General features: G+C 47.9%; 1 protein-coding gene and 1 pseudogene across 1 annotated transcript in view; one reads left to right on the top strand and one right to left on the bottom strand.

Moving 5' to 3' along the window:
• Positions 1 to 22,053, top strand: part of Pebp4 (phosphatidylethanolamine binding protein 4) — a 209,698-nt gene that overhangs the window by 14,121 nt on the left and 173,524 nt on the right. The window lies entirely within an intron of this gene.
• LOC121136517 lies at positions 6,399 to 7,520 on the bottom strand (annotated as a pseudogene).

The raw sequence follows: 22,053 nt of genomic DNA, 5'->3' as shown, positions 1-22,053 counted from the left end.
GCCCGAACCCCAGGGCACAGAAATGATGTGGGAAGTACCCTGGAAACGAGTGGAAGGGCTTTGGGTACAGAGCATGCGGGATGAGCATGCTGTTGGGTATTCCCAGAAAGGAAAGTGAAGGAGAAGAAGCCGAGAGTCATGGTGTCCTTGTCCCTTGCCTTCCCCAGATAAGAGAGGGAATCCTACCACCCTGTAACAGCGGTCTAAGAACAGCAGTGTGACAGGGTGAGGGGACCACCAGCAGGAAGGCCACCGACACGTCAAGTGATGGTTTAGGGAAGAATCGACGACGAGATGTTTGCACCTAACACCTAACCAGAGCTTAATGAGTGGTATTGCGTTGTATTGGGTGTTTGTGTCTTCTAAAGGCAAAAGGTAGGAGAATGACCACTTTTGAGGCAGTGGGACGCCTGTGTGGTTGGAGGGTGAGCCCATGGGGGCGAGGCTGCAGAAGCAGGGGTGAGGCAGGCAGAACTGAGTCTGGGTAGGCAGATGAGAGCGCCAGTCACAGCTGGGGACTCACCAGGGAGACTGTGCTCATTCACGTGCCACTGGCTTCTTAGCTTGAGTGTGGTCTGTCCTGTCTGTGTTCCACATGGTCATCCGTTGTCTGGGGGCATGTCTGGACACAGCAAAGCCAAGTGGTGATGAGGAGGCCAAGAAATTCCCAAAGATGATAAGTAGCCCCAGACAACAGACAGGCCCATTGCTCTTGCACATATGTAATCGTGTCTTTAAAATCTATTCTGAGAGCATCTCCTAGCATTTCTGCCAGACCCAGGGTGCCTTTTGCCCATGGATCCATGCATTTATCCATGCACCCATCATTCATTCATTCTATCCATGCACCCATCATTCATTCATTCATTCTATCCATGCATCCATCCACATCTCTGTTTATCCAACCATCTATTTATTGAAATTAATCTTTTTAAAGATTTATGTATAGTTCTGCACCTGCCTGCCAGAAGAGGGCAGCAGATCCCATTATAGATGGTTGCGAGCCACCACGTGGTTTTTGGAGCCATCTCTCCAACCCCCTATTGGAACTAATCTTGAGAGAGGTTTGCTTTCTGCAAGTCCTGGCAGACACTATTTCAGGAGCAAGGGATGCAGACAGCATACCCTGGCCCTGCCCAGACATCTCAGAGTAGTAAGGATGCTCCCCACATCCTTACTTTATTTTTTTTAAAGTTTTTTTAAAGATTTATTTATTTATTACATATACACCAGATTGAATTGTAGATGGTTGTCAACCACCATGTGGTTGCTGGGAATTGAACTCAAGACCTCTGGAAGAGCAGTCAGTGCTCTTAACCTCTGAGCCATCTCTCCAGCCCCACATCCTTACTTTAAACACAGAAAGCTGAATGGAAGCTATAAAACTAGGCATAGTAGAACTGGGACTATAGCTCCCCATACACCATGTGTAGCAGCACAAACCTGTCATCTCAGTGAAACTCAAGGTTATCCTCAACTACATCCTGAGTTTGAGGCCAGCCTCAAAAAACAAACATGTCTCCAAAACCAAAACAAAATAAACCACATGTTTAGTGACCTGTGTCTTACTCCAGGGTAACAGCTATGAGAAGCTCCTTGGTCTTGACCTTCGAAACCATTCTCTTTAGTCTCCCCACCCCCCTCAAACATCTTTTTTGTTGAAGTCAGTATTTTAGGGCTTGCAGAGCTTCCAGCCAGACCTGAGTCTAACCCCAGGGGTCCCCAAAACAGCACCAGCTGGTGTTGCTCAGGAACACAGCATCTGATGTCTGATCTCAGCCCAGGCTCCTAGGCAAGGGTTGGGGAAGCACTTGCAGATGTTTTTTTCAGATCAAATGATGTCTCTTTAAACAATAGTGTGGGCCGTTGCATGGAAGGGCACATGGGACCTGAAAGCAGAGTTCAGTGGGTTTGCATCTGGTTGAGAAAAAAAGGCAGGAACACTCGTCCATGGCTGGGCCTCTTCACTGGCTGGGATCTGTTCTCAGTGGTCTGCTGAGTTTCAGCAAAGGCTGTTCAGAGTTTCAGGCAGCTGCCCAACCACTGTTGCAGATGTTTAGAGGGTTGAACACATGCGTCTCAAAAGCAACAAAGACGTGTTGCTTGCCCTCACTACAGAAAGAAGGTGGTAGGTCCAAAGAGGAACTTTGAGAAAGGGCTTGCAGGATTTTAAGAGGTACAGTACGTTATTTATTGTTCACAGTTGATGATGAAGGGAGGCGAGGGGCAGATGAGGGACAGCGACAGGAGGACTTGCAGTGTGGATGGTTGTCTGTTACCCTGACTTTAAAGGTTTCTTTCACTCCTCGGAGACCAATGTGCCCCGTCACCTTAGGGAGATCACTGTATGTCATGAAGTCTGCCTGCCCTAACCACAGACTTGTGGGCATCATAAGCAGGCTAGACAAGTCTCAGGGCCTCTGTTTTGCAAATGAGGAAACACAGTCCCAGGGAAATGATTTAATAGACTTCATAGTTTAAATCAGTTTTAGATTTGCAGTAGAATGAAGCAGAAAATCCCCCCCCCCTGCTCCTATGCACATAGCCGTCAATATCCGCGTCTCTGTCACCCAGAGCTGGTGTTGTACACGACATGGCGGCCTCATGACTTGCAGCCGCTGTTACAGAGTAACCCGACAGAGTAAGCTCACTGCCCTAAGGACACTCTGTACTCTTCCTGTTTATCCCTCCTCCTCCTCCCAGCTACCAGGCCTGGCAACCCTGATCCTTTCCAGAGTGTTGCGTAGTTGCAATCATTTGGCACCTAACCTTTTCAGATGGGCAGAGCCTCTGCTGCCACCAGGTGTCCTAACTCCTGTGGCAGTGTCTTCCTCCCCTCTGAGGGTTCAGAAAATGTATCTGTCTTTGCTCTATCCAATAGCCAACTGCCCTGGGCTCAGCTTTTCCTCCGAGGACTGCTCTTCCTTTAAATGGACATTTCTACCAAGACTTTGATGTGACCAAAGGACCACCCACTTCTGCCCCTGGGGCCAATTTCAACATCGTCCTCTTTTTTTTTTTTTTTTTTTTTTTTGGTCTCTCAAATGAGAATATAAACTTCTCCAGGATAGAGATGTCTGTATGCCTGGGAAAGAAACAAGATCATAGGTAGTTCTCATGAAGTGAGATTCAAGCTGTGATATGGAGCAGAGTGCAGGCCTCTGGGAGTTTTGTCCCTTGGTAATAACAGAGTAAGCGTTATGATTTTCAAAGCACTTTCCCTGTTATGACAGTCTCTTCTGTGTGCTCTATGCCATGCTATAATTTCACATTTCTTATCTCAGATCAGTCCCTGCAGACAGGCTGGACAGGTGTGGGTTCTGTCTGCGGGAGTCTGAGGTCCAGAGAGGCATAGGCATTCTCCCCAGGTCCCCCAAGAGAAGGCAAGTATGGGCTGGGGGTGAAAATCAGTTGGTGGTCTGATCCCCAGCACTGAATAAAACCAAGTGTGGTGGTGTGTGTCTGTAACCCCAGCACTCAGGAAATGGAGGCAGAAAGGATGAGTTCAAAGTCATCCTTGGTTATAGGGGAGTTCAAGGTCAGCCCGCACCGCATAAGATGCTGTCAGAAAGTGTGTATATTGGCCCAGAGCTCTGTGCCAACCTGAGGGGACTTTACTTTCCCACAGCATGGAAACCAAAGCTCAGATGGCTTGTCTTCTACATCATTCGCTCTTCCCCAACTCTCTCCATTCCCACCATGCCCAGATGCTCACCTGGAGATACTTACTCACCCTCCTCCATGCTGCCAGGCTCTGAGCGGAGGGAACGAATTGTGAATAGAATATAACCACACGTAAGCCCTGGTGTCCCCTTGTATGGTAGATTCTAGCAGACAGAGGCATGGGAAGATTCCTCAGTCTGAGAGTTCAGAATTGAGCTCACATCACTTCCTACTGCTTCCTGTGCACATAGAGGGTGTTCTATCTACATGGCCACCTCCTGCTGTGTATCTGGAAGCCTCCACGTCCCCCCCAGCCTTCATGCCCCAGTCCCTTCCCACAATGATGGAGAGAATACAAGCCTAGATGCCCAAATGTGTCCCCAGGTTCAGGGAAGAAGCCAGGGCAGGAGAACAGTCCGGGCGGATTACAAGGTGACCCTGGCCCCAATCGCTTCCCTTTACAGATGTGTGTTTGTAAGTGATTGTGAATATTCCAGAAGTGTCAAGTGCCTTAACCCAGGGACAGGCGGAGTAGGCTTGGCGCAATGAGAGGTGTGTGTGTATCGAGGGCCCTGCATATCTTTGCTGCTTTTTGGTTCTTCCGGGACAGTGTCATTTAGGTGTTTAGGCCATCACTATGGGAATGTAGAGAGGCTGAGCCATGAGGACTCAGGGGAGTGACCCCCCTCCCCACACACACACAGAGACATAGCAGGAGCGTGTGGTGAGGGTGCTCCTGGGTATGGTTCCCTCATTTGATTGTGGGTAAGCGGAAATGGACTTCTGCTCGGCCTGGGGCTGCAGTTGTAAGAATTACCACCAGGGGGAGATAGGTGACCGTCATCCCGCCCCAGATAACCCAAAGCCCAGGGTTTGGTTGGGGCCACCAAGGCAAGAGAGAGACCCATAAGTGAAAGCATGAAGTCCTCCATGTGGGTCTGGTATGAAGCGTTAGGCCCCAGGCTCTGCCAGGTCTCTCTTTCCACCTGTCCAGAGCGGAAAATGCACTTCTGTTATGATAATGCAAGTGACTGGAAGTGCAATGCTTTCCATTTTAAACGCCCCTAACTCGCCCCTAACTCCTGATTAACTGGGTGAAATCCCTGACAGGGATAACAGTAGGTTACCTTCTACTGCCTACCCCAGATCACAAAGATTTGGGGGAAGCGCATCTGGTTCCCTGCTCAGCCCGGAGTTCCCCAGCCTATGGACTTCCAGAGTGGAAACTGAACGGTGAAACCTGCCTGCCTCAGTTTACAGAGGAGGCTCGGGGATCAGGGACTCTGGGAGGGCTTAAGCCTTGGTGCGATTGCGTGGAGCTCTGCCCACCTTGTGCAAATTGCCCAGTCCTCCAAGATTCCTTGTTCTCACCTTGGAGTCCCAAGAGTACCCCTTTCAAGGTTAGAGCCCCGGGGGCAGTCCTTTGTGGAATCCTCTGTGGTCCCACCTGGGACTCTTCCCCCTGCGGCTGTCTCTCTCTCTTCTAGACATACGTGGTTTCCAAGACCCATACTCTCTGGACTGGCCTCTTCCTCTCTTATTCATTTCTCTGTCACCTCCCTGTCTCTCTTTTCCTCGGGTGACCTTATCCACATACCAGTGACCTCAATCGTCCTGTATGACCCTTACATGTGGTGTGTCCAACCGCAAGCATCCAGTCCCCACATCCCCCTTCACTGTTCTGTCCTCAGTTTTAACTCCAGGATGGGCAGCAGGTGGAGTTTCTCCGTGCTACCAGGGCACCAGGTGAAACCCTCTTTTGACCTAGGTTGTTGCCACAGCCTCTCCCCTGGTTTCCTTGTCACCACCACCTGTCCCCAAGGCCCAGCGTGTTCTCAGTCCAGCCATTAGAGGGAGCCCTTAAATCTGCTGGTCTGATCAGTCCAAACCTTTGCTCAGAATTTGTCATGCTTCCGTTTCCTGAGTAAAAGCCTCCACACTACAAGTGCCTGTCAATCACCCCGGATCTGACCACCCCACCCCCTCAGCCTCACATCCTCTCTCCTCAACTCCTCTGTCATTTGACTACCTACCCTAGCTGGCCTCTCTTAGGTCCTTTGTTCCAGGGAGTTCTCTCTCTCTCTCTCTCTCTCTCTCTCTCTCTCTCTCTCTCTCTCTCTCTCTCTCTCTCTCTCTCTCTCTCTCTCTCTCCCCCCCCTCTCTCCCTCCCCCCCCCTCTCTCTCTGTACTGGCAAGGCTCTCTCCCTCCCTCTTGAAAATCACCTCCTCAAGGAGGCTTTGCAGAGTCCCCTTAACCCCTCTTGATTTCTGACTCTATTCGAAACCCTTCCAACCTGCATCTAACTTTGTTGAGAACTCTGGGTCTTGCTAGTTTGTTTTTCTGTTGCCACACAGCCGGGATGTAAGCTCTGAGAGGCCAGGACCCTTTATTGGCTTAGCTCCCTGCTTCACCTTAAGTGGAGGACAGACTCTGCTGCATAGCAGGCTCTGAACAGATACGATTCAGCGAAGATTGTTTTTTCTTTCTTTTTTTTTTTAAAGATTTATTTATTACACATACAGTATTCTGCCTACATGCCACAAGAGAGCACCAGATTGAATTGTAGATGGTTATGAACCACCATGTGGTTGCTGGGACTTGAACTCAGGACCCTTGAAGAGCAGTCAATGTTCTTAACCTCTGAGCCATCTCTCCAGTCCATGAGCTATCTCTCCAGCCCCTTTCTTTCTTTCTTTCTTTCTTTCTTTCTTTCTTTCTTTCTTCCTTCCTTCCTTCCTTTCCTTCCTTTTTTTTTCTTTTGTAAAACTGGGCAGTTGTTTTTTGCTGCTGTTTGTTCTGTTTTTGTTTTTGTTTACTGCACGTTGGTTTGGCGTCTTGGTAGTATTCAGGAAGATCACAGCCATGGTGTTTTCCCTGATGGTTTGTAGTCTTCAGTAACAATTTGAGCGGCTTGTCTGATGGATGGTCAGTAACTTGGGCATGCTTTCCCCAACAGAGCCTGCCTCCTCATGTCACGAGGCCCAACCCGCTTGTGTTCACATCAGTAACTGTACCATGGCGATTACACCCGGAGTTGTATATAGCGGGGCTGATGGATTCTTTCTCACACCAAGTACCAGCAGGCAAAAGGGAGCTTTCAGTTCAGGATGTGTGGCACGGACTCCTTTGAAACACAGGCCCATTGGCCTAATGAACTTTCACATTCAGGTGGTTTCCTCATAGACCCACCACCAACAAAGTAGACTTTAGTAACCATCTTCTTCCACGCCTTCTTCCTTCCGTTTCCTGATCAAACAACTTCTGCTTCTCCTTGGACACGGGCTGTGTGTAGCACGACTTACCACTTCCCCATCTTCTCTCTCCGTTTCTGCTTAATCGTGTTGGAAAGCACTCTTGCTGGGCCTGTCCCTCTCTATCCAGCAGATGGGCAGGTTCTGCTCCCTGTGGCGGCCTCTCACGGTTGTTTTGCTTGGTGTTTCTATGTGTGCATCTTAATCATCTTTTCCGTTTGTATTTTCTCAGCATAGTGCTCTTTATGGTAGAGCTTAGCCTTCAGGCCGTTTTTTCCCTTCTTTGAATGTCCATGGGCCTCCTGACTTTCTCGGGTTTTTTTCCACAGTAATCCAAACAATATCCATAGCATCTACAGTGTAATTTAATGTGTTCATCTCGAGTCATGACAGCCGTGGAACAGCCTTCTGAAACTTCCTGGGTGACCCAAACTTTGCAACTTCTGGGTCTCACTGCTCAGTAAAGATTTCAAGGGCTCCTGCGTGCAAAGTCTGTTGGTGTCTGACACTGGCATGGAGCAGACGATGGTGGTGGCAGACGAAACAAAGTGGTGGATAATATCAGGGTCCAGGTGACTGGTGCGACCTTACTACTCCACAGCCAAAACAAGGCTGAGCCTAGGTGGCAGGAGAGTGAAAACTGAGTTTTTCTTTCTCTGCCTCCTCTTCGTCCCTCCCTCCCTCCTTCCTCCCTCCCTCCCTCCTTCCTCCCTCCCTCCCTCCTTCCCCCTCCCTCCCTCCTTCCCCCCTCCCTCCCTTCTTCCTCCCTCCCTCCTTCCCTCTTTCCTCCCTCCTTCCCCTTCCTCTCTCCCTCCCTCCCTTCTTCCCCCTCCCTTCCTCCCTCCCTCCCTCTCCTTCCCTTCCCCCTCTGCCCTCCCTCCCTCCCTTTCCCTCCCCTTCCCCTTCTCTCTGTTTTCTTTCTCCATCGCTAGAGATGAAGTCCAGGATCTCGCCCATGCTAGTTCCTCTTCTCTGCACCCTCCCCACTCCCCAGCTGACAGATAAAGGGAATGGAGACAGAAGGGAGACATTATGTGTCCATATGAAGAGAAAAAGACCAACAAGGCCAGGCTCAGAACTACGTAGGCATTAGACCAGGAACCCTGAGGAGTGGATGACTGTGTCTCTTGCCAGTCCGCACCCAGAGACCTGACTTTGGTGAGGAAGTCTGAGGGCTAGGTGGAAATGTGGTATGTTGTTGGTGGCAGGCATTATCTCCTGGGACTAGACATGGGGCCATCTGAACTACTTTTGTTTACAACCACAGGACCTGCCTGGGAATCTAGGGACCCTTGAGTAGGGTTGGACAGGAGAAAAGGACATTTAGGGGAGCAGACACACTATGTCCTCTCTGTACCCAGCATTTCTTCATGATGCACCATGTCACAGAACGCCTCTCCAAGTCCATTGTACAAGTAGAGCAGTGATAGTTTCAGGTTTGACTTTGGACCCCTTCCTTCCTTCCTTCCTTCCTTCCTTCCTTCCTTCCTTCCTCCATCCCTCCCTCCCTCTTTCCTTCCCTCCCTCCCTTCTCCCCCTCTCATTCTTTTTTGCTTGTTTGTTTTTCAAGACAGGGTTTATCTGTTTAACAGTTCTGACTGTCCTGGAACTCACTCTGTAGATCAGACTAGTCTTGAACTCACAGAGATCCGCCTGCCTCTGCCTCCCGAGTGCGGGGATTAAGGCTTGTGCCACCACCACCCAGTAGATTCCCATATTCCTAACACACTTGCCAGCTTTTCATACATCTGGAGCTTCCCATCCTCCCAGACAGGGAACCAAGGCCATGTGAAGTGTATCTTGCTTGGTGTGTGATCACAGAATGGCCCTTTTCTCCTCTAATCATTAGCAGCATTCCAGGGTCCCCAAGGGAGGGCATCTACAGGGCCAAGGCCAGATAGGGAGCAGGTGGATCAGGTCCCGCATCTGCCAGGCAGCATTCTCTGAGGCAGCCGACCAGGTTCCTGCTTCAGAGCTTTCAGGGGAGCGTGTACTCTGCCTACCTAACTGAACCCAAGGTGGCCTACAGCAGTTCATATAAACCAAACCCAACACAGAATGGCCAGAAACAGCATTTAGGTTACATCAGTGTGTCAGAGTGGTAGATCAGATGGGAATTGGAGGGATTGGAGGGATTGGAGGGATCGGAAGATAGCCAGTCAAGGCAAGGACAGATGTGTGCTAAAAGATTAAAAACTTCTCAACTTCACAAAGTGCCTTGCAGGGATAAGAGTGTAACACAAGCACTTATTGTTTTTATATGTAAGGGCTCTTATGAATCAGTATCAGAGAGATGAATACTCCATAGGAATAGAATGCAAAGGATGCTACCAGATGATTCTAGAAAAAAAAAAGGTTCATCAAAAATATGGGAGGTTGAATACATGCTAGAAAATGCAGGGGGGGGTGCAGGTTTTTTTTTTTTTTGGTATTATCGAGACAGGGTTTCTCTGTATTGTTTTGGAGGCTGTTGGTCCAGCCTGGCCTCGAACTCACAGAGACCCGCCTGCCTCTGCCTCCCGAATGCTGGGATTTAAAGGCATGCGCCACCACCGCCCGGCTGGGTTTTTTTTTTATGAGACAGGAAATCTTGTAGCCCAGGATGGCCTCAGACTCAATCTGTAGTTGAAGATGACCTTGAACTTCCAATCCTTCTGCCTGTGTCTCCCAAGCACTGGGATTGCAGACAGACTCACCACACCTGCCTTCTATGCAGTGCTTAGGACCGAATCCAGAGCCCCAAGCATTCCAGGCGAGTACCCCGGCAACTGAGGTGCATCCTCAACCCCCACATTAAAATATGACTTAAAAATGGTGTAGACTGTATGTAAAAGCAGCCAGACGGCAGCTCGTGCCCTCGTCTGAAAGGGGACAGTGTCTTACAAGCAAAGGCACCGATCACTGCAACCTCTAGGAAGGTTCCTTGGTAAAGCGTACCCAAGTTAGTAGCACGTTCCTCTGTATGGGCAGTAATTTTAGTTCTAGGAATTTATTCTAATCAGATGACTTAATCAGCCACAGATGGACATTTATGTAAAGGATGTTCATTGTAGTGATATTTAAAATAGTAGGAAAAAATGAAAGCCATCTAAATGTTCAATAATAGGCAGGCAAGAGTGAATGTACTCTATCCATATGAAAAAAAATACCTCCAAGCCATTAAAAAAAATCACATTCTCAAAGAATATTTAAGGCTATTGAAAAGTCTCACAATATATTTTAGATGAAAGAAAGCCAAATGATAAAACAGTAATTTCACTCTAGCCCCAATTTTTTTTATGAGCAAAAATTAAAAAAAAACCCAACCCTAGACAAATGAGGACTACATCAAAATGTTGATACTAGATCATTTTGAATGGTGGGATTCAGGGTGAATTTTATTTTCCTCTGTACATTTCTCTGTGATTTCCATATGTTCTCCAATGAGCAAGTATTATTTTAATAATAAAGAAAAATGCTATTTGGGGAGGGGGAAAAAGTGAATGCTAAGAGAAAAGACTTCGGCTACCCAAATGGTCTGAGTGCTGGTTGCTGTGGAAACCATAACTTTGAATTGCCCAACTTTTTGTGAATTACTTTCCTGCTCTGCAGGCTTAGAGCAAGCGCTGGATTCAGCATTCTCCAGGCTGACACGTGCCTGGGGGTGGGGGAGACAGAAACTGGGGGCCCTGGTTTCATTCTGGTTTCCTTTCTTCTCCCAGGTGGGGAGGGCCCTTGCTCCCACAGTCGATGCTGGGGTGAGAGCTGCCTCAGGGACTGAGCCTGCTCCTCTGGTCAGGGTTCTTTTAAACCTCTGAGGAGCATTTGATGGTTTTTGTCCCTCTTATACCTCTCCTAGCCTGGCACCCAAAGATGGGGTTCCAGTCACCATATGGCGAGTGACCTTTTTTTTTTTTTTTTTTTTTTTTTTGGCACAATGAATGTCAAAGGCTATGTCTCGCAAAGCAACCATGTGCAGAGTTCAGTACGTAAATGGAAGTCTTGCTAGCTCAAGCCTGGTCTTGCCCCTTTGCTGCATCTTGCCTTCCTCTGCCACAGGAGATAGATAGTGCTCACCTTGAAGCAAAGCCCAGGTGGAGGCTGGGTACCAGGTAGTCCTTGGCACTCTCCTCCGCCTATTCTCAGGACACGGAACGACTTGCCACTTGCCATTTGCAGACCCTGTCGGGAGCTCTTGGGTGTGGAGAACGGATTGAGACAGCCACAAGTTGGAATTTTAAAAAGCAATGTGTCCTTTGAGCAGGAGCCCGGGCTGGGGGCTTTGCAGGCTGTCGCTTTGTCCCAGGGACCAGATGGAACTTGTTTTTCTGTGCACTCCATGGTTTAACCCTTCACTGCACTTCCTCCCCAGCAGACCCATTCAGGAGCCGCTGCCTCTGGGGCGAGGAGTTGGGGATGACAGAGAACCCATGCATTTCAGTCTCGGAGATATTGCTTGGGAACACCTTGCCTTTTTATCTCCCGCCTGTGCCTGGTTATTTTGTTTTATTTAGCAGGCACAGACATGTGCCAGGCAGAGCTCCAAGCACATTGGAAACATTAGCCCATCTACTCTTCAGAGTCATTACTACCCGTTTCACAGATGTGGAAACTGAGGTCTAGAGAAGTCAAGCCACTCGCCCAAGGTCACACAGCCGACAAGCGATGAAGCCCAGATTTGGATCAGGATGCCGGCTGTTTAGGTCGGTCCCCTCCTCACATTTATGCATCTAAACACATCCTCATCCCCATGTTTTACACAGGTGGTAAATAAATCCTGCTGTTAATATTTCTGGCACCACGGCTGATTATGCCCATGTAAAATATTAGGAGCACCAGGCACCATCAGAGAAACATGAAACCCAAACGTGAGGGGCCACGGTCCTCTTTTCAGTCCTACCAGGCCTTGCTCAGAAAGTGTGTGCGGCGTTAGAGAAAGGCAAGAGGCTCCAAAGTGTACCTGCACCCCACCCACAGCATATGCAAACTCAGGCTTGCTCCCAATCCCACGGGCCTCAGCAGCTGCGCACAGTCCTCATTCAGGCTCCCGTCAAGTTCTGCTATTAGTCCACCTTCCGTATGAAGACCCGGGATGCGTGTTGCTCTGAGTCAAGACTGCTAAGCTTCAGGGATGACCTCCAAAGTCTGGTGACGTGTCTCCAGGGCAGCGGTTCTCAGCTTGTGGGTCTTGACCCTTTGGGGGGTTGAATGACCCTTTCATAGGGGTCACACATCAGCCTAGGAAGACAGGGTCATATGCAAACTAATTTAGAAATATGATAGGAATGATGCAAATAAAAATATTTGGGACCATAAATGAACAAGACGATGCTACTCAAAAGATGAACTTTGAACAGCTCCTTCCATACTACATGTGGTCTGATTGCCACTCAGAGTAATGGTTAAAATTCAAATATACCTCTTGACACCAAGTGACATGGGCTTGTCTTCCTAGGCTGAGTCTAAAGACCATGGTTTGGCTTTTGCTAAAGGTGTTTGCTTCATCCCTGGAAACAGCTGTCACACAGTGGTGCCTTCTCTCACGTCCTTTCATTTCTTTGAGCTGCCGGCTCATATCCTGATAGGATTCAGTGGGTTTGCTTCTGCCAGGCTAAGGCCACGGCCCTTTGGGAGCATAGGCAGATCCAAGGGTGGAGAGCGCGTGCTTGAGGGACAGTTTCAAGACCAAATCCCCAAGCCTAGGACTGGACCCATTCACTAGGGTCCTGACCCCTAGTCATCGATTATGTAAATAATTATGGAAATGATGAGCAATGGCTGCTTAGGCCCGGATCATCTGGTTTCATATTGTTCCCTCCGCTGCCCCCTGTGGTTGATTTCTGCCTGGAGGAAAGTCACCCATTGCTATGGTCTGATGTGGTGTGGCCCCTGAAGATTTGCCGGCTGGAGGTTTGATGCCCTGGGAAGCAGAAGCATGGCGATGGAACTGTCAGGAAGGGCGTGGCCTACTGGGAGGTGGCTAGGTTGTTGGAGGAATCCCTTTTGGATCGGATTAATGTTCTTGTAAAGTGAGTTCTTACCGAAGTGAGTTGTTATCGAGCAGGTCTGGCTCCTGCCTCTTTCTCTGACTCCCTGTCTCACCACAGTTTCTCTTTTCTCCATGTCTCCTCCCCCTCCTTCTCTTCGGTTGTGTTGTGATCCCACCATGGGAACCCTCATCAGGCCACAGACACGAAACTACCTGGTCTTGGACTTTTGGCCTCTAGAACTGTGGGCCAAGGAAATCACTTTTCTGAAATAGTCCTTTTCTTATCGTTTCCGTAAGGATGAATAGGGCTGGGACCCTGCCAGGTGCCAATCTAGCCCGAGGCCCAGGAACAGGTTTGACTATGAAGCTGGCCAACACTCCTCCCACCTTCTTAGAAAGGCCTGTGCTCTCAGAGGGAGTTGGTTGCCTTTGATGCAGGGGCTTGGGGAAGAACAAGTCCTCTCCTGGTCCATCCTGACTTCATGTTGCCAGTGTCATTCTTACTTAATGCCTTCTATCTGCTGTCTACACTGTCCTACATGACTGGGGCCACACCCAGAATTCTAATGATTTGTCCTCATTGAGAGACAGAACACCAGACTCTGACTAGATCGCACACAGCAGGGTCCCAGCCTTGCTCGTCATTATGGAAATGGTAAAGCAGGGGTTACTTTGCGTAGGATCATCTGGCTTTATATTTCCTACATATTTGCTTCCCTTTTATGGATTCTCATCTCTACTAACTGTGTTCATAACTCCTGATTGCTGGGGTGCAGAGGGCAAGCGTGGGACCCCATCGTTAAGACAGTGTCTCAGAAAGGGGAAGAAGAAGATCTTGAGGACTTGGGAGAGGTCCAGCTGCCCTACTCAAGGTGATTTGTCTTCTTGGAGCCTGGCCTACTCGACAAATATAGATTGTAACCCACACTTAAGAGGAATGCAGGAGCCTTCTCAGACTGTTCAGTAGTATCTCGGGGATCAGGGAAACTTGTGGGGTTCCTTGCTTTTCCCTGAAACCACCCAAGGCTGCTAAAATTATTTTAAAATTTATTTTCCTCCTGTCATCTGTCACTTCTTGCTGCTGTCAAAAGATGATTAGTATCCTTATGGTCCCTCAAATTCTTGACAGGATGGGAAACCTAATAGCAGGGAGTGTCAGAATTATGTCTAAACTAAGAGTAAATAGGCTCAGAATGCGCTTGTGAGTCTAGGGCCTGTGTTTTAACCTACACGTCCCGAACACGAAAGATGGCGTTTGCGTGACTTTTCCCTGTTGGCAAAGACCAAGAAGAAGGCCACATAGCAAACAGTCTCAGCTCAATCCAGGCATGCCAACCAAAGCAAGGCTGAGTTCAGCACCCATTCTGTATTTTGCTAGCAAATGTACCTCCCAGGGTCTTTTGACCCTCTGTAGAAGTGGATAAAGGAGCCGAAGAGATAGCTCAGTTGGTAAAGTGGCAGAAAACCCGAGGGGCGGTCCCTATGTGGTGGTGGTGGTGGGGAGCTGAACACAGTGGGGTGCGTGCGTATGTGTGTGTGTGTGTGTGTGTGTGTGTGTGTGTGTGTGTGTGTGTGTGTGTGTGTGTGGCCCAGAAGCCACCATATGGACCTCAGCACTGGGAGGAGGCAATTGAGAGATCCTGCCTCAAAAAAATAAAAAGGTAGCATCTGGGGAATGACAACCTGTGTTTTCCTCTGGTCTCTATGTGTGTGTTCAGACACAGACACACACACACACACACACACACACACACACACACAGAGGAAAATACACTCAAGGGCCTAGAGTCTTTTCCACAGCAGGTGTTCCACTAAGTGCCATCTTGTACTCCCCCAGGGTTTCTGGTACTCAGCAATGCTTAATGGGAGGGTGGCCTCCCTCTGGAGTCATGTTCTCCCACCCCTTCCACTGAGAAGGCTGCCTCCTTTCAGCCCCTTTACCTTTCACCAGCTTCACAACAGTCCTTCGGGGTTGGGTGGCATATCTTCCTGTCTTCTGCTCTCAAGCCAAAGCCTGCAGAAGCACAGGCTCTTGCCAGAGGGCACACTGGCAGGTGGCCATAGACCCCCCTCCACTCCCAGCCAGGACTCCTGTCTTTCTAGAAACTTCTCTGAGCCGGATTCTGTTATCACTTACCTGACAGCCACCGGTAAGGTTGGCCATGCAGGATCTTGACTTCTTGGGTCAGGTTCAGTATGGTAGCACACACCTTTAATCCCAGCACTGGAGAGCCAGAGACGAGTGAATCTCTGTGAGTACAAGACCAGCTTTGTCTATATAGTGTCAGACTGGCCAGAGCTACACAGCGAGACCCTGTCTCAAAGGCAAAAAAAAAAATTCTTGATCACTGCTGATGTGCAATTCTATGATTTTCTTCAAATATATATATGTGGGATGGGCATGTACCACAGGGTGGGTCCTCATGGAGGTCAGAGAACAACTTGGGGGAGTCAGTTCTCTCCTTCTACTGTGTGGGTTTCAGGGATCTAACTCAGGTCACCCGGCTTGGCAGCAAGCCCATTCAGCCCACCACCAGTGTTTTAAGTTCTTTCTAACTTCACCCAGTAAATAAGGTGCCCGACACCTTCTAGCCATCAGGAAATAACAGCTTGCAACCAAATCTGCTTCTGAGGACACAAAAGGTGCTACCACCTATGCACAGCCCAGCAGCCACCATATGGACACACGAAGGTGAGCCTTGACGGCTGGGAATCCAACATCAACAATAAGAGCAGACACACCCAAGAGCCTCCCTGGGTACAAAGCAGACACTTTTCCCTACACTCCTGAAGAAAGTTCCCTGTCAAGCTTGGGATTTTCAGAATGCATTACTTTGAAAGCCTAACTTCCACATGTGAGTGAGCTGGATGTCTCCTGGTCGGGAAGGCCTCAGACAGTGAGCATGCCCCTTAACCTTCCCCAGCTACTCAGAGTGGAGATGACATATAACCAGAAAGCCTTTGAGCTGGGCAAGGTGATGAGGCTGCATGCCCCCTTCATCCCTTGTGCTCAGGTCTACAGTTCCATGGTCAGAGAGCAGGGCATGATGGGAAATAGACTACATGTCAGGTACTACCCAAAGTGTGTGTGTGTGTGTGTGTGTGTATCCTGCTCTATCAATCTCTACTTTATTCCTTTGAGACAGTGTCCCTCACTGAATCTGGACCAAAGTTGTCTGGACAACAAGACCCAGTGATCTTCCTGTCTCCATGCCCCACAGTGCTGGGGTTATAGTTGCATACATGGTTACGGGTGGCTTCCGTGTGGATGGGAGGTATCTGGAGTTTGCTCCCCGTGCTTTCACAGGAAGCACTCTCACCCACTGAACCATCTCGCTAGCTCCCCAAGTCCTTTGCACAGTCATCATTTAGTCTCTAATCCTACTACTATTCCCACTTTCCATATGGAGAGCCAGGCTGTGTCTTGCCCCGAGTCACTCCTATGGTTAAGCTTCAGGGCTGGCCTCCAAAGTCCAGAGAAGTGTCTCTATCTAACCTGTGGGGCTTGAACTACCCTTTCACATATCAGGGTCGCATATCAGGTATTTACATTATGGATCATAATAGTAGCAAAATTAGTTATGAAGTAGCAACGGAAATTATTTTATGGTTGGTCACCACCACACGAGGCACTATATATATTAAAGTGTTGCTGCACTGGGAAGATTGAGAACCGCTGCTCTAGAGTCTATGAATTGACTATGCTGTACTGCCTGTCGAGAGCAGTGGCTTTAATTAACCACGACACACTTCTATGAAACATTCATAGCAGGGACCAGAAAGGGAGGCTGGGGCTCGGCTTCCTGTCTGGTCTTTTTTTTTTCTATTTTTCTTGACGAGGCCAATCCCTTACTGTCTTCCTCAATACCTTCTTTTCAGACAGTAAGGGACACACTGTAGCCCTGTCCTACCCTTTGTCCTGTAGCCCAGGGTGGCCTTGAAGTTTTGCTTTGTGTTTTAAAGATTATCTTCTATTTATTCTTTGGCAAGTACACACATGTATCAGATGTATCTTGATCAAATATACCCTTCCTCAACTGCCCCCTCCCGTATTCTCAGACACCCAACATTTCCCCTCCCCTTCATGGACTTTGTTTATCTAGCTAATGCTGCCTGGTGGAATGCTGACTAATAATGTTTACAGGCTTAGCCTTATATGAATCTTCTGCAGGTGACCATAGGGGCAGTGAGCTCACCCGTACAATGGCCATGTCATATCCAGCAGAGAGTATTCCTTTTCATTTTTTAAGAAACATTTTCAAGCCGGGCGGTGGTGGCGCACGCCTTTAATCCCAGCACTCGGGAGGCAGAGGCAGGCGGATCTCTGTGAGTTCGAGGCCAGGCTGGACCGATAGCCTCCAAAACAATACAGAGAAGCCCTGTCTCGTAAAAACCAAAAAAAAAAAAAAAAAAGAAAGAAAGATTTTCAAAAATTTAAGTTGTGTGTAAGTGTGTGTCTGCGTGTGGGATGTGGACATGAATGCAGGTGTCTAGGGAGGCCAGAAAAAGGTGTCGGATTCCCTGGAACTGCAGTTTCAGGCAGTTGTGAGCTGCCTGACGTGGTTGCTAGGAAATGAAGAACTCCACGAGAGCAGTGTGCTCTTAACCCCTGAGCCATCTCTCCACCTACAAGAAGACACGTTTCACCCCACTCTTCCTCATTTCCTGGATCTTATACTTTCTCTGCTTCCTCTTCGCCTGTTTTCCCTAAGCCTTGTAGGGGTTGGTGGTACATTCGCGTGTGTGCACACGTGTGCATGCGTGCCTGTGTGTGTATGCATGTGCATGTAGGGGGTATCTCTATAAAACCACAGGCAGCAGAGTAATGATCCACCAGAGGCAAGAAGGTAGTTTTGTTGAACAAGACTTATTAGCTGGTGTTGGTTCAAACTTTGAAAGTCTGACTTTGAGTAGTTTATTTTAGGCATGTTTAAACAAAGGACTATTTGGAAAAAAGTTTCCTGATGGTAATCAACTCAAAATCCTGTGTGCCAAATAAGACATGACAACATTGAAACTGTGTGGAATACAAGTGACATCTTCCATAAAGATGGGTCCCATGGATTAACCGAGAGCACAGGCTCAAGATAAGGGTCTGGGGGAGGTAGCAAAGATTGACTGAGACAAACAAGCTCAAGATAAAATGGTCTGGGGAAGATCTGACATGACTTGGCCTCACAGAAAGCACAAAGGTTATTAACCACATCTGCTCCCAGCCTTCTGGGCAGAAAACAGGTTATACATGTCTTCCTTTGAAGAGACAACACAGTGTGTTTAGCATTCTTTGTTCCCCTAGTGCTTATCTGTAAGCACAGCATGCCTCCTTCGGGTATAGATGTCCCATTTAGGGCTAAGCACTCAACAGTCACTTATTCTCAGTACTTACACTACCTATCAGCGTTTTCATTGTTGCTCAACTGCAGAGAGAGGCTGCTCCGGCCAAGACTAACCAATGGGTATAAACATAGACATTTAGAAGGCAGTCTGGCAACATGCCTGCTCATCAAAGGGCCTATGACCTCCCAAACCATGGGCTTTGGATCAGATTTCTAATATCAGTATGAATTCCCTCCTAGGGAGCAGAACTCAGATCAAATCACCAAGTGGTTGGTTGCCCTTGTAACCCTCATGCCATTATTACACTAGTGTTTGTTTGGAGGTACTGTAGCATTTAGGGTCCAGTGGTCCAGCACTGGTGAAGACCACTGGCGTCTTTCCTCCCCTGTCAGCCTGCACAGCGCCTTCTGGCACTATGAAGACTAGCCATCAGGGAGGAAGTTTTCAGGTTAGTTCCGGCTTGATTTCTCTATGTCTTACAATCAAAGTGTGCTGCTTCTTCAGTCATAGGCTCTTACCAACACGGGGTAGGTAATCAAGAGCAGCGGCAGGAGCTACAAAGATAGTTGAGTGCTTAAAAGTTCTTGCTGCTTTTCTAGGATCCAAGTTCATTTCCTAGCACCCATACCAGGCAGCTCACAGCCACCTGTAGCTCCAGCTCCAGGGAATTCGGCCTCCATTGGCACCCACGCATATGTGGCATGCATACACAGAGACATACATGCATACACGTGATCTGGGCATGGTGAGTTGGAGGTGCTATCAGATACCAGGCAGATAGGCGAAGAAGAATGTTTTTATACTTGAGAGTTTGATGTTCAAGGGAGTCATGGGCTGGAGAAAGACACAGATTTGAAAGTCACTTCTCCAAGAGCAGTTTCTCAACTGCAGAGCAGGAACAGCAATGCCTATCCCGCAGTCTCAGGGCTGTTCCAAGTTTTGAATAAGAATGCAAACCACTTGGTGCTATATGGAGCATATTAAGACTGATGAGCTGACAGTTGTGGCAGTGGTGAGCATTGGGGAAATTATGAAACGATTCTCCTTTGTCGGCCTTCCACAATTCGTGTCCTTTCCACATCTCTTTCCCCTGTGGATTCGACAGCATCCCTTTCTTCAACACACCCCACCACAGGTGTCCTCATATGACTTTTCTGAAACAGGTCACATCATGTCTCATGGTAGTGACTTGGAAACTTAAGTATTACCCATCCCAAGGGACTTTGCATAATAAGAAGCTAAGCAGTCTTAGTATAAAGAAAAAACAGGAGAAGGAAGAAAATGAGGGGGGGGGAGAAGGAAGAAGCAGAGGAGAAGGAAAAGGAAGAGGAGGAGGAAAGATGTATTTTCTCAACTAGCAGAAAAATGTTTTTTTGTTTTTTTTTCTTTTTGCTCAATTTTAGGTGTTTTCTTTTATATTCTTCTTGAATCTTTCTCACATATCAATGGCAAGATTAAGACTTAGTCCAAGTTGGGCATGGTGGTATACACCTTTAATTCCAGTGCTTGGAAGGCAGAGGTAGGCATATCTCTGTGAGTTCAAGGCCAGCCTGGTCTACGTAGTGAGTTCCAAGGACAACCAGAGTTACATAGTGAGGCCGCATCACCAAAAACACCAACCAACCAACAAAACAAACAAACGAACAAAACAAATGCATAGTATACTTGGTATATTATGCACACACAGGTACACACACACACACACACACACACACACACGGAGGTAGAAAAGCAATGGCGTAGATAAACAGTTGCCCTTCACAGCTATAGGTTTCCCTGCCTGAATTCAACTAGTTTTAGATGAAAGCATTTTTAATGAAAAATTTATTTTATGTGTGTGAGCATTTTTCCTGAGTGTTTGTTTATATGTGTGCCACATGCATGCGTGGTACCTGAGGAGGGCAGAAGGGGGCATCAGATCCCCTGCAACTGGAGCTGCAGATGGTGAATCCCCATGTGGGTGCTGGGAACCCAGCAACAAGTGCTTTAGCCACTGAACCATCTCTTCTACCCCTGAAAAAAAACTTTCCTTATCATAAATATTTTTATTGATTCTTTGGGATTTCACATCATGTACTCGGATCCCACTCCTCTCTTAGTCCCCTGCAACTGGAGCTGCAGATGGTGAATCCCCATGTGGTCAGGGAGGGACGGGCCCAGGTCTCCCATGTCCTAGTCACTGCTGGCACTACAGGTGAAAAATATTCTTAATTTCAAAAATATGTAATAGCCTCTGTGTTGAACATGTCCAGACTTTCCACTTGTGATCAGTCCCTAAGAAGTGGGATTGAGTGATTATTTTTCCAGTATTACCTCTAGACATGCATTAAAGCATTTGGGAAGATATGTGTAGCCTTAAAACATCTTTTTATATAAGAATATAGGACATCATTTATATATAAGAGATGAACGTTTTGGAATCTACATGGGAGGTCCTAAAACCATGCCATTAGATAAATAATAAAGCCCAGTAAAGTTATCTCTTTTATTTATTCCATTTGGGAATACGTAGTATCTAAATATATCACACACATATATATTCAAATGTATTGTATGCTGTGGTTTGAATCTCAAATGTCGCCTAGAAGCTTGTTTTGAAGATTGGTTCCGGTGGCACTATCTGGGGACGCTGGTGAAATACGTCACTGGGTTGGGCATGGAGGAACATACTGCCTGGCTCATGGTGGTGAGAATTTGTGGTGGAGGGTGCTCACACCACAGCAAAACAGGAAGCAGAGAGGAGGCCCTGGCAGGGTGCTCCTCTGTGCCTTCCCTTCCACGACAGACAGACATCTCAGAAACCATGAGACAAGATAGTTTCTTCTTTACATTGTTTTTCTCAGGTATTTTGATCACAGCAATACAGAAGTAGCTAATATACTATATACGACATATCTTGTGTATTACGCTTTTCGTATTTCATGTGATCGGTGAGAGCAGAGAAGCCATCATTTATCAGTGTAAGCTGAGAAATCTCGAGTTAAAGGATGGAGACACTGGTTGTGGAGTTCCAGGTATCACGTTTGAGATGTTTCCCAGCAATGTGAAATTCTGTCGTACATATCGCTGCTTACGTATGCTGCTTTCCCCTTTGTCATGATGCTCCTCCTATCAATGGCCAAGTCGGAGTAGCTTCTTAGCCTCCACTTGCACATGAGAGAGTCAGACCAAGGACAGAGTGTCAAGGGAAGTGAGAAATAAATATCCGTTCTCACAAAAAGCTTCACAAACATAAGAAAGGTAGGGGTGTATGTGACCCCTCCCCTCAGGGGTCCATAGAGACAAGATGGGAAGGATAGTAAGGGGATATCAGAGAAGGCTCTGCTTAACCTCATTGAGCAGGGTGGATCCCTGATACGATCCCACTGAACACTGCAACTGTCAGTTAAAGAAGCCACTAGTTGGAAGTGAGGGGCCCGCAGGTCCAAAAGTTGGCAATGATTAGCAATGGATGTTAGCTCCAATCCTTTCATTGCCCTAGGTCAGACCTTCATAATCCCGTACTAATGCTACAGGGGATCTCTGAACTCTGTTCTCCATCCGTTCTCCAGACTAGCCTCCTATCCTCTGGGATCCCATATCACCCCATGTTCTAACAGTACTTGTTCCATACTATGTCAGGAAGAGATATTCTGGGAGCATGTCCCAAATTCTGGTACCAGCAACTTTATGGCAGATGTCTGTCACACATCAGACCTGCCCCAGGGAGGAACCACTAGAAGGTAGTGACCAGAAGCTCAGGCAGAAAGGTTAGCACGAAGAAAAAAATCCTCCCCACAGAAGTACTGCCTGTTCCACTTAGGCTGGACTCAGGGATAGGTTCCATCCTCTTG

The sequence above is a fragment of the Mesocricetus auratus genome, unplaced genomic scaffold (assembly GCF_017639785.1).
Source record: "Mesocricetus auratus isolate SY011 unplaced genomic scaffold, BCM_Maur_2.0 Super-Scaffold_2245, whole genome shotgun sequence".
NCBI classification, from domain to species: Eukaryota; Metazoa; Chordata; class Mammalia; order Rodentia; family Cricetidae; genus Mesocricetus; species Mesocricetus auratus.
The sequence above is the reverse complement of the archived record's forward strand: the minus strand, read 5'-3'. Positions and strand labels throughout refer to the sequence as shown.